Raw genomic sequence first — 15,294 nt, forward strand, 5'->3', positions numbered from 1 at the left:
ACACAAGACTGTTTGATTTAGGATAAGAATAGTAAAAAACAAACAAAAAAACTATCATTGTCTTTTTAAAAAGTCAATTGCTAGAATCATGTGCAATTTCTAGCATAATATTATTTACATTCCTACACTAATATCCAGTTGTAGTGGACAGACTCCAGAGTCTGACCATTCCAATTTACATCAATCATTTGCATATTAACTCTGGAGCGCTTGCCTCAATTGTATTTCTTTCTGAAAAATTTAAATCACACAGAATTCTGTTTTGCCCCTGTTTGCCCCTACTGAATCTCACTTTTAAACATATGTTGTATTTCTTATACCTGTTGGAACATATTAGTTGGGGACTTTTATTGCCTATGTTTCATTATGTAAGTGTCATAATCACACAAAATAGGATTATTTTTGTTTAAAACTAAGGAGTTAATAGAGTATTGTGCTTTGAGGAAGGAATAATTCCAGTTTTCTACTTTATTTCAAGTTTCATTACCATATATTTGGGTATGTAAATCATTTATGTGCATAAACAACATTATTTCTTGACAAAGCAGCAGAACTACTTGATTTTAAATATTCTGGGAAGCAATGTGATACTGTAGCCAGTCTTGGATATGAAATCTATAATTGCTCATTGAGTAAACACGTTCAACTTGAATGTTTTGCAATGAATAATAATTTTGACTATTTTTTGGACTGCCTCTGATGCATTATCAAGTGTTTCACTGTAAATAAGCAAACATGTGGACCATAATAGATGCATATCAAATTTAAATGCCTGAATGTTACATTTAAGAGTTATCTGAGCATAAGTGCTTCCCAGGTATCTCAGTGGCAAAGAACCTGTCTGCCAATGCAGGAGACACAGGAGCTGGAATTTTGATCCCTGGGTTGGGAAGATCCCCTGGAGGAGGAAATGGCAACCCACCCCAGTATTCTTGCCTGGAAAATTCCATGGACAGAGGAGTCTGGCAGGCTACAGTCCATAGTGTTGCAAAGAGTCAGATACAACTGATCATGCACACACACAATCTTCTTCAAGCAGCCTTTTCTTTTTTAAAAAATAATTTTTAGAATTTTTTCAACTGTTTTCTTTACTCTTATGCTTGAAAATAAATCTTCATTTAAAAATTATTTTGTACAGAATAAAAAAAGCTAGATTCTCTACAAGGATGAACAACAGTTTTGTTATTTTTCATTGCAACTTTTATAAATCTCTCAAAATAGCATATTGGTGAAAGTTTAGGGGAAAGAGGAGACTTTAGTTGGGTCTAATGTTTATGTTGTTGATGAGTGAGTACTTGTTTTAGCAAGGGTCTTTTGGAACACCAAAGACTGAATGTAAAGGAGAATTGTAAAATATAGGAAAAGGCCAAAATATTTGGCCAAAGTCTTAACCTACATATAATGTAGCAATAACAAATAGGGTAAAATTTTAGGAATAAATTAAGTGGGACCAGGAGATGGTCTGGTAATTGTAAGGTTTTTAAATAGATGTAATCTAAACTTTTGTGCCAAGTTCCTGAAATGTGGGATATATCCTAACTGGGTTCAGCTTATACTATCTACCCCTGGAGTCATTGCAAAAGATGTGCGATCATCTTATTTTGTTTTGCTTTTATTCTCCGTGGCGTGTGGGACCTTAGTTCCCCTACCAGGGTTCAAACCCACACTCCCTGCATTTGGGAGTGTGGAGTCTTAACCACTGGACCACCAGGGAAGCCCCTCAATCACCTTACTTTAGAGTGGCAAGGGGAAATTTAAATTCCACTATGAGAATTCAATCATAAAGGAATACATAATTACAATCACAAGCCTTAATCATTTTTGTAGTATGTACCATCTTCAGAACAGAAACATTTTAAATTAATAAAGACAATTATTTCAGTCAGTTCAGTTCAGTCGCTCAGTCGTGTCTGACTCTTTATGACACCATATACTGCAGCACACCAGGCTACCCCCAGAGCTTGCTCAAACTCATGTCCATCGAGCTTTCTTTATGGTCCAACTCTCACATCCATACACGACTACTGGAAAAACCATAGCTTTGATTAGACAGACCTTTGTCGGCAAAGTAACGTCTCTGCTTTTTAATATGCTGTCTCAGTCAGTCAGTAAGTTCAGTCGCTCAATCGTGTCCGACTCTTTGCGACCCCATGGACTGCAGCACGCCAGGCCTCCCTGTCCATCGCCAACTCCCAGAGTTTACTCAAACTCATGTCCATTGAGTCGGTGATGCCATCCAACCATCTCATCCTCTGTCGTACCCTTCTCTTCCTGTCTTCAATCTTTCCCAGCATCAGGGTCTTTTCAAATGAGTCAGCTCTTCGCATCAGGTGGCCAAAGGATTGGAGTTTCAGCTTCAACATCAGTCCTTCCAATGAACACCCAGGACTGATCTCCTTTAGGATGGACTGGTGGGATCTCCTTGCAGTCCAAGGGACTTTCAAGAGTCTTCTCCAACACCACAGTTCAAAAGCATCAATTCTTCTTCTCTAAGCTTTCTTTATAGTCCAACTCTCACATCCATACGTGACTACTATAAAAACCATAGCCTTGACTAGACAGACCTTTGTTGGCAAAGTAATGTCTCTGCTTTTTAATATGCTGTCTAGGTTGGTCATAACTGTCCTTCCAAGGAGTAAGTGTCTTTTAATTTCATGGCTGCAGTCACCATCTGCAGTGATTTTGGAGCCCAGAAAAATAGTCTCACACTGTTTCCACTGTTTCCCCATCTATTTACCATGAAGTGATGGGACCAGATGCCATGATCTTTGTTTTCTGAATGTTGAGCTTTAAGCCAACTTTTACTTTCATCAAGAGTCTCTTTAATTCTTCTTCACTTTCTTTCATAAGGGTGGTGTCATCTGCATATCTGAGGTTATTGATATTTCTCCCGGCAATCTTGATTCCAGTTTGTGCTTCATCCAGCCCAGCATTTCTCATGATGTACTCTGCATATAAGTTAAATAAGCAGGGTGTCAATATACAACCTTGACGTACTCCTTTTCCTATTTGGAACCAGTCTGTTGTTCCATGTCCAGTTCTAACAGTTGCTTCCTGACCTGCATACAGATATGTCCAGAGGCAGGTCAGGTGGTCTGGTATTCCCATCTCTTTCAGAATTTTCCACAGTTTATTGTGATCCACACAGTCAAAGTCTTTGGCATAGTCAATAAAGCAGAAATAGATGTTTTTCTGGAACTCTCTTCCTTTTTTGATGATCCAGTGGATGTTGGCAACTTGATCTCTGGTTCCTCTGCCTTTTCTTTTCTTTTTTTTTTTAAATAAATTTATTTATTTTAGTTGGGGGCTAATTACTTTACAATATTGCAATAATTTTTGCCATACATTGACATGAATCAGCCATGGGTTTACATGTGTTCCCCTTCCTGGACCCCCCACTCATCTCCCTCCCCATCCCATCCCTCTGGGTCATCCCATTGCCCCGGCCCTGAGCATTTGTCTCATGTATCGAACATGGAATGGTGTTCTGTTTCACATATGATAATATACATGTTTCAATGCTATTCTCCCAGAACGTCCCACCCTCACCTTCTCCCTCAGAGTCAATAAGATTGTTCTATGCATCTGTGTCTCTTATTCTTTTGGCCACAGCAATCAGAGCAGAAAAAAGAAATAAAAGGAATACAGATAGCAAAAGAAGAAGTAAAACTCTCACTGTTTGCAGATGACATGATCCTCTACATAGAAAACCCTAAAGACTCTACTAGAAAATTACTAGAGCTAATCAATGAATATAGTAAAGTTGCAGGATATAAAATTAACACACAGAAATCCCTTGCATTCCTATACTCCAATAATGAGAAAACAGAAAGAGAAATTAAGGAAACAATACCATTCACCATTACAACAAAAAGAATAAAATACTTAGGAATATATCTACCTCTGCCTTTTCTAAAACCACCTTGAACATCTGGAATTTCACGGTTCACGTATTGCTGAAGCCTGGCTTGGAGAATTTTGAGCATTACTTTACTAGTGTGTGAGATGAGTGCAGTTGTGCAGTAGTTTGAGCATTCTTTGGCATTGCCTTTGCCTTTCTTATGCGGTCTAGGTTGGTCATAGCTTTTCTTCCAAGGAGCAAGTGTCTTTTAATTTCATGACTGTAATCACCATCTGCAGTGATTTTGGAGCCCAAGAAAATAAAGTCTGCTGCTGTTTCCATTGTTTCTCCATCTATTTGCCATGAAGTGACGGGACCAGATGCCATGATCTTAGTTTTTTGAATGTTGAGTTTTAGTTAGGAATGTTTTTATTGTTGAGTTTAACATGAGAGAAAGTGTTTGTGTGTGAGTATCTGTGCATATATGTACGTACACATCGTGTGTTTTAACTAGTTGACTGCTTTTTGTTTCATCTTTTAATGTTGATGATTTCAGAGAATGTGAATGTTCTCCACAGCTTTGAAAAGTGAAAAGATTACTTGGGTATTGTGCTCTGTTGTTAGTAATAATGAAAGGATGCTTTGTCTGTAGGAAACAGTACCTTTACTATGAGGACACGTTACTGTTCTGATTAAAAGAGGGCTATGATTAACATGACTTTCAAAACCAGTTGGTTATTTTTGCTTTGAAATATTAGGTACTGATTCTGTCTTTTCATGGGTCATCTGGTGCTCTAATTCCTGATAAAACTGTTACTTTGAAGTCAGTGATGTGAGCATATCTGTCTTATTAGAATAGAAAGGGAGAAATAGTTTTGTTCATTTAAAATAGAAAAATGAATTGTACCTTCTTTTGCCACAGTGAGTGCTAGCACTCTGACCATTGAGCTAAAGTTTAGACAAACTCAAAATAGAAAGTATCAACCTGAGTTCTGATATTGTTTTATATTGTCACTATTTTCTTGTTGTTTGAGTATAAATTTAAATCAAAACCTGCTTTTTCAAAAAAGTTTATTTTGATATTTTTGAAAAAGTAACCCATCATGTAATATACTTCATGTTTTTCTTTGCTTCTGTTTACCTGTCTGTACCTAGTCACTGCCAAAGATGAAATTCAGTGGGATGTTTGCTTATATTTATTTGTTCTAATAAAAGTTAAACATGTGTATATATATATATGTATACATGTAAAATGACTGATTTCTTGTCATTGTTTTCAAGGTGGTTAATAAGTTTTCCCTGTTGTTTGTTGGAAATTATAAACTGATTAATGATGGAGGGTCATTTGATAGTTATTTAAGATATATGCCTGTTTGTCAGCAATAAGCCTGTCTTTCTGTTTTTGGCATTTTACTTATCAGAAGATAAATTACATAGCTATTCATATGTGTGTGTGCGCTCAGTTGTGTCTGAATCTTTGCAGCCCTATGGACTGTAGCCCCCCAGGCTCCTCTGTCCATGGGATTTTTCCAGGCAAGAATACTGCAGTGGGTTGCCATTTCCTACTCCAGGGGTCTTCCCAACCCAGGGATCGAACCCTCATCTTTTGTGTCTCCTGCATTGGCAGGTGGATTCTTTATCACTTCGTCACCTGGGAAGCCCAAGTGTTCATATATCATATATTTATATTTTCTTGTCCATCATGGAAGGGAACTTAGATTAATTGAACATGATTTTCTCCAGCTTGATTTGTGCAACCAATAAGCTGTATTCTATTCCAAATATAAATTTGTTGCACTATTTAACAAATGTGTTTCTATAAAAAAATTTTTTTTTAAATCCCCAAACATTTTTTCTTGTTCCATTTACATGCATGGGATTTTATTTCTTTACTTCTTCCTGCAACCTCTGGGGATGGGGAAAAAACAGCTTATGTTCTTGACCTTGGCGTGACCGTTTCATAGAAACATCAAAAGGAAGTTCCAGGCCATGTTAGGTCAGTCCTTGACTTGAATGTATCAGTTATTTGTTACTCTGTAACAAACTACCCCTAGACTTACAGGCTTAAAGAAGCAACACTTACTAACTCACAGTTTCTGTGGGTCAGTGATTTCTGGTCTTTGGCTGGTCTGAGGAAAGCTCTTTCAGTTAGAGTCTCCCAAATGGTGCAAATAGGTGTAAGCTGAGGGCGCAGTCCTCTCAAGGATCGTCGCGGGGAGACTTGACTTCCCAGCTATTCCACCTGGTTGTTGGCAACATTCATTCCCTTTGGGCTGTTTGGAGCCAGGACCTCAGTTCCTCATTATCTCTACTTGGAAACCGTCTTCTCTTCCTTGTCCCGTGTGCCTTTTTCTTAAAGCAGGTCCCAAGAGACAGAAGCAGCCAAATAGAACCGGGGTGGGGGGGGGAGTGAAACCAAAGAAAGTCAACTGCTTTTGTAACTAGTCTCTGAACTAACATCCCCATCCTTGTGCTGTAAATACAAGGCACTGGGTCCAACCAACCCCCAAGGTAGGTGATTACTTGGGAGCCTGAATCGCAGGGGGTAGAGATCATTGGAAGCCACTTTAGAAGCTACCTGTCACATCCAGAGACCCCTAGAGCCTCTGGACATGAAGAAATGGTCCATTTCGCGTGTGAAAATCTGCTGTTCCCCCACCTCCTTGCCTGAAGGTGAGGTGGAAGCCTCTACCATGAAAGATAGCAAATGCCCCGCTCAGGCTCTATCCCCATCTTCCCTCCCGTCCACTAGAGTCATAATTAGAGTTAAAACACATCACACTAGGTTAGGGAAGTGATAGGAATAGTAAGAGAGGAAAGAGGGTAGCACCCAGAGAAACTCTAGAGCATCGCGCACATGTGAATCAGAGCTAGTTAGACCATGTCAGGCTGGATCCTGAGGATTCTAGTTCAAGGGGAAGGAAACTTGGAGTTTATCAATACGAGAATATTCTCTGTTCTTCTGGGTGAACACTGAACACCCTGATAGGGGCTAATGGGTTGGTAATGTCGTTCGTTCTTAGAAAGATTGAAGAAAGTGATAGCCCATATGAAGAGTGAAACAGAATGTTCAAATTTCCTTTGCAAATGCTACAAGAAGGTGTAGAAAGATTCAGAGAGTGTGTAGCTAGAGACACTGGATGCGGAATGAATGTATTAATGGGCAGAAAGCCAATCAGATGACTGTGCTCCCCAAGACCACCAATAGGAAACTTCATAGACCAAGTGTGTTAGCTGCTCAGTCAGGTCCAGCTCTTTGCAACTCACAGAGTGTAGCCTGCCAGGATCCTCTGTCCATGGAATTCTCCAGGCAAGAATACTGGAGTGGATTGCCATTCCCTTCTCCAGGGGATCTTCTCGACTCAGGGATTGAGCCTGGGTCTCCCCCATTGCAGGCTGATTCTTTACTGTCTGAGCCACCAGGGAAGCCCACAGACTAAAGCGATCAGAAATTCACCAGTGGGAAGGTCACCACTGTGATGCTCAGTGTTGGTGTCCAGTTCTACAAGCTCAGCCAATGTTAGGAAATGTCAGTGAAGAACTGGACTCTGTGATAGCATTGGGAGTAACAGGATGCCCAATAATAGTGCCTGGAGACTCCCCTGGCTGGTCCAGTGGTTAAGACTTCGCCTTCCAATACAGGGGGTGCAGGTCCCACCCCTGGTCACGGTGCTAAGAGCTCACATGCCTGAATGCCAAAAAACCAGAACATAAACAAAAGAAGATATATTGTAACAAATTCAATAAAGACTTTTAAAATGGTCCACATAAAAAATCTTAAAAAAAAATACAGTGTTAAAATAAAAACAGTGCCCAGGTAGGAGCATTGAACCACTAGCAGCAAGGTGGGCAGAGTCATTATAAAGCCTGGAAAGGTTGAAAGAGCAGCCTTCTGCTCTGCTGACACTAGCTTCTCTGTTGCTGCTTTTCTTCAACTAGGCTAAAATCTGTGTTATAATTCTGAACACCCATCATGTCGGACGACGTTGAGTACATCATAAATTCTCAAATGCTTACAGTTTAAAGTAAAAAGGAAAGAGCTCTTTTTCTAGCTGCCTAAGCCAAAGAAGAGTTTAGAAAAAAGCTAGGAAAGAGAGAGAAAGTAAAAACAAATAAAGGAATATGCTGAGATATTTCCTAGTAAGTCTGTCTCAAAAGGTGGGATTGTTTTTAGTCATCTCATATGTTTTTTCTATTACCATTTCCTTTAATCAGTCTCTGTTTCAATGATAGAAATAGGCGATGATTTTTTAACAAGGGGGATATTTGGCAATATCTGAAGGCATTTTTGTTTTTTGAGCTTCCACGGTGGCTCAGATGGTAAAGAGTCTGCCTGCAATGTGGGAGACCAGGGTTCTATTCCTGAGTCGGGAAGATCCCCTGGCAACCCACTCCAGTATTCTTGCCTGGAGAATCTCATGGGCAGAGGAGCCTGGCAGACCATGGGGTGTGGGTGGATGTTGCAGGCACTTAGTGAGCAGAGGTCAGGGATGTTACAGTGGATGGGACAGACCCCTGCACAGAGAGTTATCCAACCCCAAATGTTAATAGTACTGAGATTGAGAAAACTTCTTCACCTCAGTCACAGAAGCAGTGTAGCAAAGTCATTCAGAACTTGGATGCTGATATCATGGTGCCTGAGTTCAAACCCCAGTTCTGCCACTGACCGACCAGCTGCGTGACCTTGGGCAAATTACTCAGCCCTTAGATTTCTTCATGTTTAAATGAAGAATATGGCTCTTTTTGTTCTGTACAAAATAATTTTTTTAATGGAGATTTATTCTCAATCATGAGAGTGAAGAAAAGTAAACGAGTGAAAAAGAAATTGTGAAAATTATTTTTTAAAAAAGAAAAGCCTGCTTCAAGAAGAGTGGGTATGTGCATGCTCAGTTGTGTTCAACTCTCTGCAACCCTATGGACTGTAGCCCGCCAGGGTCCTCTGTCCATGGGGTTTCCCAGGCAAGAAAACTGGAGTGGGTTGTCATTTCCTCCTTCAGGGGAATCTTCCCCACCCAGGGATGGAAACTGTATCTCTAGTGCCTCCTCCATTGGCAGGCAGATTCTTTACCACTTTGGCCACCTAGGAAGTCCCAAATGAGTCAAAGATCATACTTAAAACAGTACTTAAGCAGTGTACTTAAAACAGTGTCTGCAATGCAATAAGAATTTAAGTTTGTTAAGGAAAACACTCTTTTCATGAGTTTTAGGTTCTATAAGTTGGAGATGTTATTTATTCTGAGGGTGTTACCCAGTCTCATTATCAAGGAGAATATCTGAGCAAGGTATTGTGGACAGAGTTTAACCTTGATTGACTGCCTCTCCCATGGCTGAATGACAGACAGATCCCTGTTTTGACAATGATACCCGCGACCATCTGAAAAGTAAAAAGCGTGCTGTGCTAAGTCGCTTCAGTTGTGTCTGACTCTTTGCGACCCCATGGACTGTAGCCCGCCAGGCTCCTCTGTCCATGGGATTCTCCAGGCAAGAGCACTGGAGTGGGTTTCCATGCCCTTCTCCAGGGGATCTTCCTGACTCAGGGATCGAACTCATGTCTCTTATGTCTCTTGCATTGGCAGATGGGTTCTTTACAGTAGCACCACCAGGGAAACCATAAAAAGTGTAGCTAGTTTAATTCAACTTTAGCATGCCAATTCAACCTTTCAGTGTTTCTCCGAGAGGATTCAACTGTAATCAGTGGAAAACAAAGCAGTGGGTGAGCAAGCTCTTTCAAATAAGAGCTGATATGTCGATTTGAAGTTTTCATTGAAGTCCACATAGGGAGAGCCACACGTTGTCAGCCATGCAAACGGCCAGGTCCAGTTCAACAGAGAGGACACTTCGAGGTTCCTCAGACAATTAGGATAATTAATGGGAACTACACAGAATAAACACACTCTTTTCTGAAAGGAATCATTTTCTAAGGCTTTTTCTAGATTTTCAATTTATATTTTTTGTTATTATTCATTTTAATTGGAGGATAATTACTTTACAATGTTGTGATGGTTTTTGCCATGTATCCACATGAATAGGGCACAGGTGTACATGTGTGCCCCTATCCTGAACCACCCTCCCACCTCCTTCCCTACCCTCTCCCTCTGGGTTGTCCCAGAGCACTGGCTTTGGGTGCCCTGCTTCATGTTTGAACTTACATATGGTTGTCTGTTTTACATATGGCAATGTACATGTTTCAACGCTATTCTCTCAGATCATCCCACCCTCGCCTTCTCCCACAGAGTCTGATAGTCTATTCTTTAGTCTCTGTCTCCTGTGTTGCCCTGCATGTAGGATCATCAGTACCGTCTTTCTAAATTCCATATATATGTGTTAATATACAGTATTTGTCTTTTTCTCAATTTATAAAGCAAACAATATAGTGTGTCTGCATGTGTGTGTATGTGTGGATGTTTAAAGTACTCATCATAGCAACTTCACATCTGAATTGCAAAAGCACAGTGGTTATCTACAAGTAGGTGAATTTCCCCTGTATCATAACGAATTTTCTTAAAACATGGATTATTGTCTCCTGATTCTGGGAGCTGGACTCACAGGAGTGTTAGAAAGACTGAATCTAAAACATACTGTATTATAACTTTTATAACCTAAGGATAAATATAATCAGACCATAACTTTGTCTTTCGTAATTCACCTTAAGTATAAGACTTTTAAAAATAGTTGGCAACTGGCTTCCATTTCCTTTGCGTTTAAGTGTCTATGTTGCAAGAGAGGGTAGATAAATAAATTAAAATTAATTAATATGTATTTTCATCATTGATAACAATTTCTCAATGTCCTATAGGAATAGACAGATTCTGGGAGCAGCTGAAATCAATATTTTAGGGTCTCATTGTTGCAGTAATCATGCTAACAAGAGTCACTATATGTTAAGAATAATCATTAATTGGGATGTGAGATAAGAAAACATAATCTAAGGGAAAACAGTAGTACTTCACACAAAGCCTGTGATATATATTGTTCTCTAAGAAATGGCATTGGTTAATTACGAAAATTCAGGTTTGAAACTTGTCAGTTCATGGTATACTTAAAACTCCAAGATGTCTCTCCAAGAAAAAGAAGGCCTTCTTTGAAGGCCTTGATTGTAAGTTCTAGGAGAGGAAAAATTCTGTTTGCTGCGGTGTAGCAAAATGAATGCCGGGTGTGTAATTTTAATATTTGTGTCAGATTTAAATTATAGTTATATATTTTATTCATGTTTCTTTATGTGAACAAAATAAAATTATTCAACACTAGTTCCAATATAATTATATGATTTCTTAGTTGCCAGTAAAAATAATGGTGTATGTTTCAGAGTGAAATCTTAGCTATGCTAAACCATGAGGGAAAACATTGATGAGCAGTCTGTTTTGCTGGTTAATGATTTTTTTCTCCATAAAAAATCCTTAAACTTAAAAATATCTAATCCCTTTTAATGAAAAACTTCTGAAGTCTTACATCATTAAAAATGAAGAGAATACAAGCATGTAATTAAAATTTCAGAAGGAATGGGAAGGTGTAAAATATCACTTCTACTCCCAAATGCTCAGTTTCATTCAGCTATAATCACTATGAACAATTTATTGTGGATCTTTAATGCATTTTTATATGAATATAAGCTATAGTCTTTTTAGAAACATAGAAATTCATATTATAACTATGAGTAAATACCAAGCCTGTCACTTGGCTCATCTTGAAGATTTTTCTATATCAACAAATACAGAGTTCCTATATCCCAACTTATACTCTAAACACCTGCCATTCTCATTATATAGTTCAGAGTTTAAACCAGTTTTCCACAAACAAAAATTTACAACTTTTTTTCTATTTTTCACAAGTAGTGAAAATGCTAGAATGGTCTTACTCGTACATATTCCTAGCCTAGGTGTGTGTGCGTGCAGATAATTGCCTAATAATGAAAGTGGTATTTGTATCTTAAAATGATAGCTTTTTCCAACATTATGTACAAATGCCTATTTCATGCCTTGTCAATACTGGGTTTTATTTATCTGTTCAATTTTTACCAACAGGAACTGTAAAAGGCAGTAAATTACGTTATCTTGGTTTTCATCTTGCCTGAATTCACACGGCCATACACTAATTGGCCATCTTTATACCTTTTAATTTTCTATTAAATTTTGCTTCCTTTTGATGTGGAGGAGTACTTAGTACTTCTCTAAATTATTTTTTTTCTCCAAATGTCATGTGTTTCGAACTTGAGAAAAGCCTGTCTTGTGCTTTGTATGAGCAGGCTGTCGGGTTGGCTGACCATATCTTTTGCCTTCAGTTGCTTTAATCTCTGTCTTTCCCTCTGTGTTAGTATTTCTGGTCTTTCCTTGCTGCCACCAATTTACTTTGCAGTTCTGATCATTGTTTCTTGCTGTTTCTAATTTATTACCTTTCAAATGGCATTCAGTCTTTTATTTCCTTTCCTAAATCTCCAGTCTCCCATTGACCCATTTTAACTTTTTGTTTGCTTGATTCCTGCTCTAACTGTTTTCCAGAGTACAAAAAGTGCATTAAATAAATAATTTTTCATTTCTTTGTACGTTTCCTCCTGAACGTGTCCCTTTACTGTATCTTGTGTATGATACTCCTTCCTACGATTCTTTTGCGTATTTACTACCCTCTAGTACTAATACCAGCAGCCCAGCAAGATCTCCTTGGAATAGTTTAGAAAATTCCAGTGGCAGGGACCATTCCAGACCTCACTGACCAGGCATGGCCAAGCTTTCCTTAGGGTTGGAAGCCAAAGGAGGGTTGAGAAGCTTGCCTCTTTACAGTCCTCCATACATCATTTTATATAAGGATATTGAGTATCTATGGAGTTTGGTATCCTTGGAGGGGAAGGATTCCTGGAATCAATCCAGGACCAAATCCCAGAAGCATTTTATTAAAAAAAAAAAAATGTATTTAGTTTTGGCTGCACTGGGTCTTAGCTGTGGCATGCAGGTTTCTCTCTAGTTGAGGGGTGCGGGTTTAGTTGCTCCGCAGCATGATGGGATCTTAGCTCCCCAGCCAGGGATTGAACTCATATTCTCTGCATTGCAAGGTGGATTCTTAACAGTTTGACCACCAGGGAAGTCCCCCAGAAGCATTTTTAAATCACTTAACAGATACAAACCACCTTACATAAAATAAACAATAAGAATTTACTATATAGCACAAGGAACTACATTCAAAACTGTAACTTACAATGGAAAATAATCTGAAAAAATATATATATGTATAACTGCGTGACTTTGCTGTATGTAGACCCAAAACTAATCCAAGTAAATCAACTGTACTTCAATTAAAAAAAAATCAGTTAAGGCTCATTTTGTCTGAGTCAACTGACATTTCTTTAGCTTGCTAGAACATATCTTGCTGGAGTCGAGCTTGGGCTAAAGTAGAAATGAGGTCTAATCATGCGGCTTTTCACTCCTATGAGGATTAATCTTGGGCAATTTTATAGATGAAAATGGCCTTGAATCTAACAGAATGACTGTCACATAATTTTCTCTAGCTCTTATGTGTTTATCTAGTTCCAATTACAGTTTGTTACTTCTAAAGCCATCATAATCAAACATATGTGATTCTCTATCCTGTCATGAACTCTTTAAATTCATATTCTAGATAGTCATATGAGTGTATCACAATTGTTAATTGGCTATACCCCGATACAAAATTAACAGTTTTTTTTTTTAAAGAAAACTTAATTCTCAGAGCTATCCTGATAAATACCCAAGGTGACAACTGAGTGTAAAAATGTAGCCTGCCCCATCTTGGAAACCAGGAGATAGAAATTGTTTATCTGGCCCCACCATTAGTCAGTAGTGAAAATGCTATACACTCCTTTCCCCTCTGCAGTCTCAGATTCTTCATTTATGAAATTTAAGAGTTAAAGTCCTGTTTAATCCTGTGTCTCTGAATTTCTTTTTGGAATCTGGGCTCAGCTATAGGTGAGTTTTTACTCCCTCTGCTGGTAGATGTAAGTAAAACAGTGAAACAAAAAATTTCTTGCAGAATTCTGGTTAGGTCTCTCCCAACTTACACTGGACAGTCCTCATGTAGATGCATTGCTTGTTTGAAGTGGCTTTTTGCTGGAATCCAGCACCAGCTGGTCCAGGGGTTCCCTCAGGAAGGACGGCGTCGGCGATGCGAAATGAGAAGACACAGGGAATCTTAGCGTCTCTAAGTGTCTCCCAACTTTATTATTTTTAAGACAGCTTTTGAATTTTTAGTGGTACATAGAAACAAATGTAAAGTATAGAGTCATGCCAATTCAGCTTAGTGGGCATACCAATTCAGCTTAGTGGGCATACCAATTTAGCTTAGTGGACATACCAATTTAGCTTAATGGGCATATGTATTCAGCATAATGGGCCTGCAGTTTTGACCCTCATCGAAACCGTTTGCATGTCTTTAGTTACAAAAAGCCTCATTTTGTTTACATCATCTTCCAGCCTGGGGGTCTGCTAATATCTTGTGACTCTCCGTTGATAAGAGTTGATCAGTCAGAACACTTTTGTATCAGGCACAGCAGGAAAGAATTTATCAATAGAAAGTTTTAAGGTAAAACCTGTTTTTGGTAATTTATTCTACGCCTTGAGCTTAACAGAAAAGAATGTGGTTCCATAAAGTCATAGAACAGCAAGCTGAGGGTCAGCTCTAAGTAAGAATCATCAGTTAAATCAAAAATTGTCTTATTATTTGTATTAAAGCTAAACTTTTATTTATATAAATTTCTAACTATTATGCTTTCATTATATAGGCTAAATACGTTAAGAGTAAAAACATAGTGAGTAAATATAGACTAAGTAACAGTTTCATAAAGCAATATTTCTTCTATTTCCTAACAAGCCTTTTTTCCTACGAAGGGTTCTGTGCCCATTGGGGCTTTCTGTGTGGAGGCTCTCAATGCTGTTTTACTATTAAGGAGCAGTCATGCACATTAGCTCCAAAGGCACAGGCTTATTTATTAAATAAACTAATATGCTAGCAAGAGGAGTTTAGATTAAAATACTCTATATCCTAGATAATCTAATAAGGTGCCACCATTCGGGGGCTGTATCGATCAGGGTTCCAGATTGATCTATTTAGGAAGAGATCAGGAAAGGCCTTTTACCTAAGTCACAGAAAATAAGAAGAGGTTTATTATAGCAAGCATCAGAAAGAGAGATATCATCTTTAAGGTGAGCGCTGAGGCAGCCTTCTGAGAATCCCTGAGGCCTGAGTTGCTCTGCTCATCAGGTATTCTCCTCATGACTCTGTCATGGGTGGGATCTCGTGAGCTGGCTCCCGGCAGCTTTTATTGACCGTGGCATGTTTACATCGATACTGTCTTTTATATTCTCTTCAGAATATGTAATTAAGATTTACTAAAATGTCTCAACTCTTTTTCTTTGACCACAATTTAGGCTTTTAACAAATAGTATTTTAGGTTAGGGGCTTCCCTGGTGGCTTCATGGAAAAGAATCTGC

Source organism: Giraffa tippelskirchi, chromosome 8 (genome assembly GCF_054371585.1).
Source record: "Giraffa tippelskirchi isolate mGirTip1 chromosome 8, T2T-mGirTip1v1.2.pri, whole genome shotgun sequence".
NCBI classification, from domain to species: domain Eukaryota; kingdom Metazoa; phylum Chordata; class Mammalia; order Artiodactyla; family Giraffidae; genus Giraffa; species Giraffa tippelskirchi.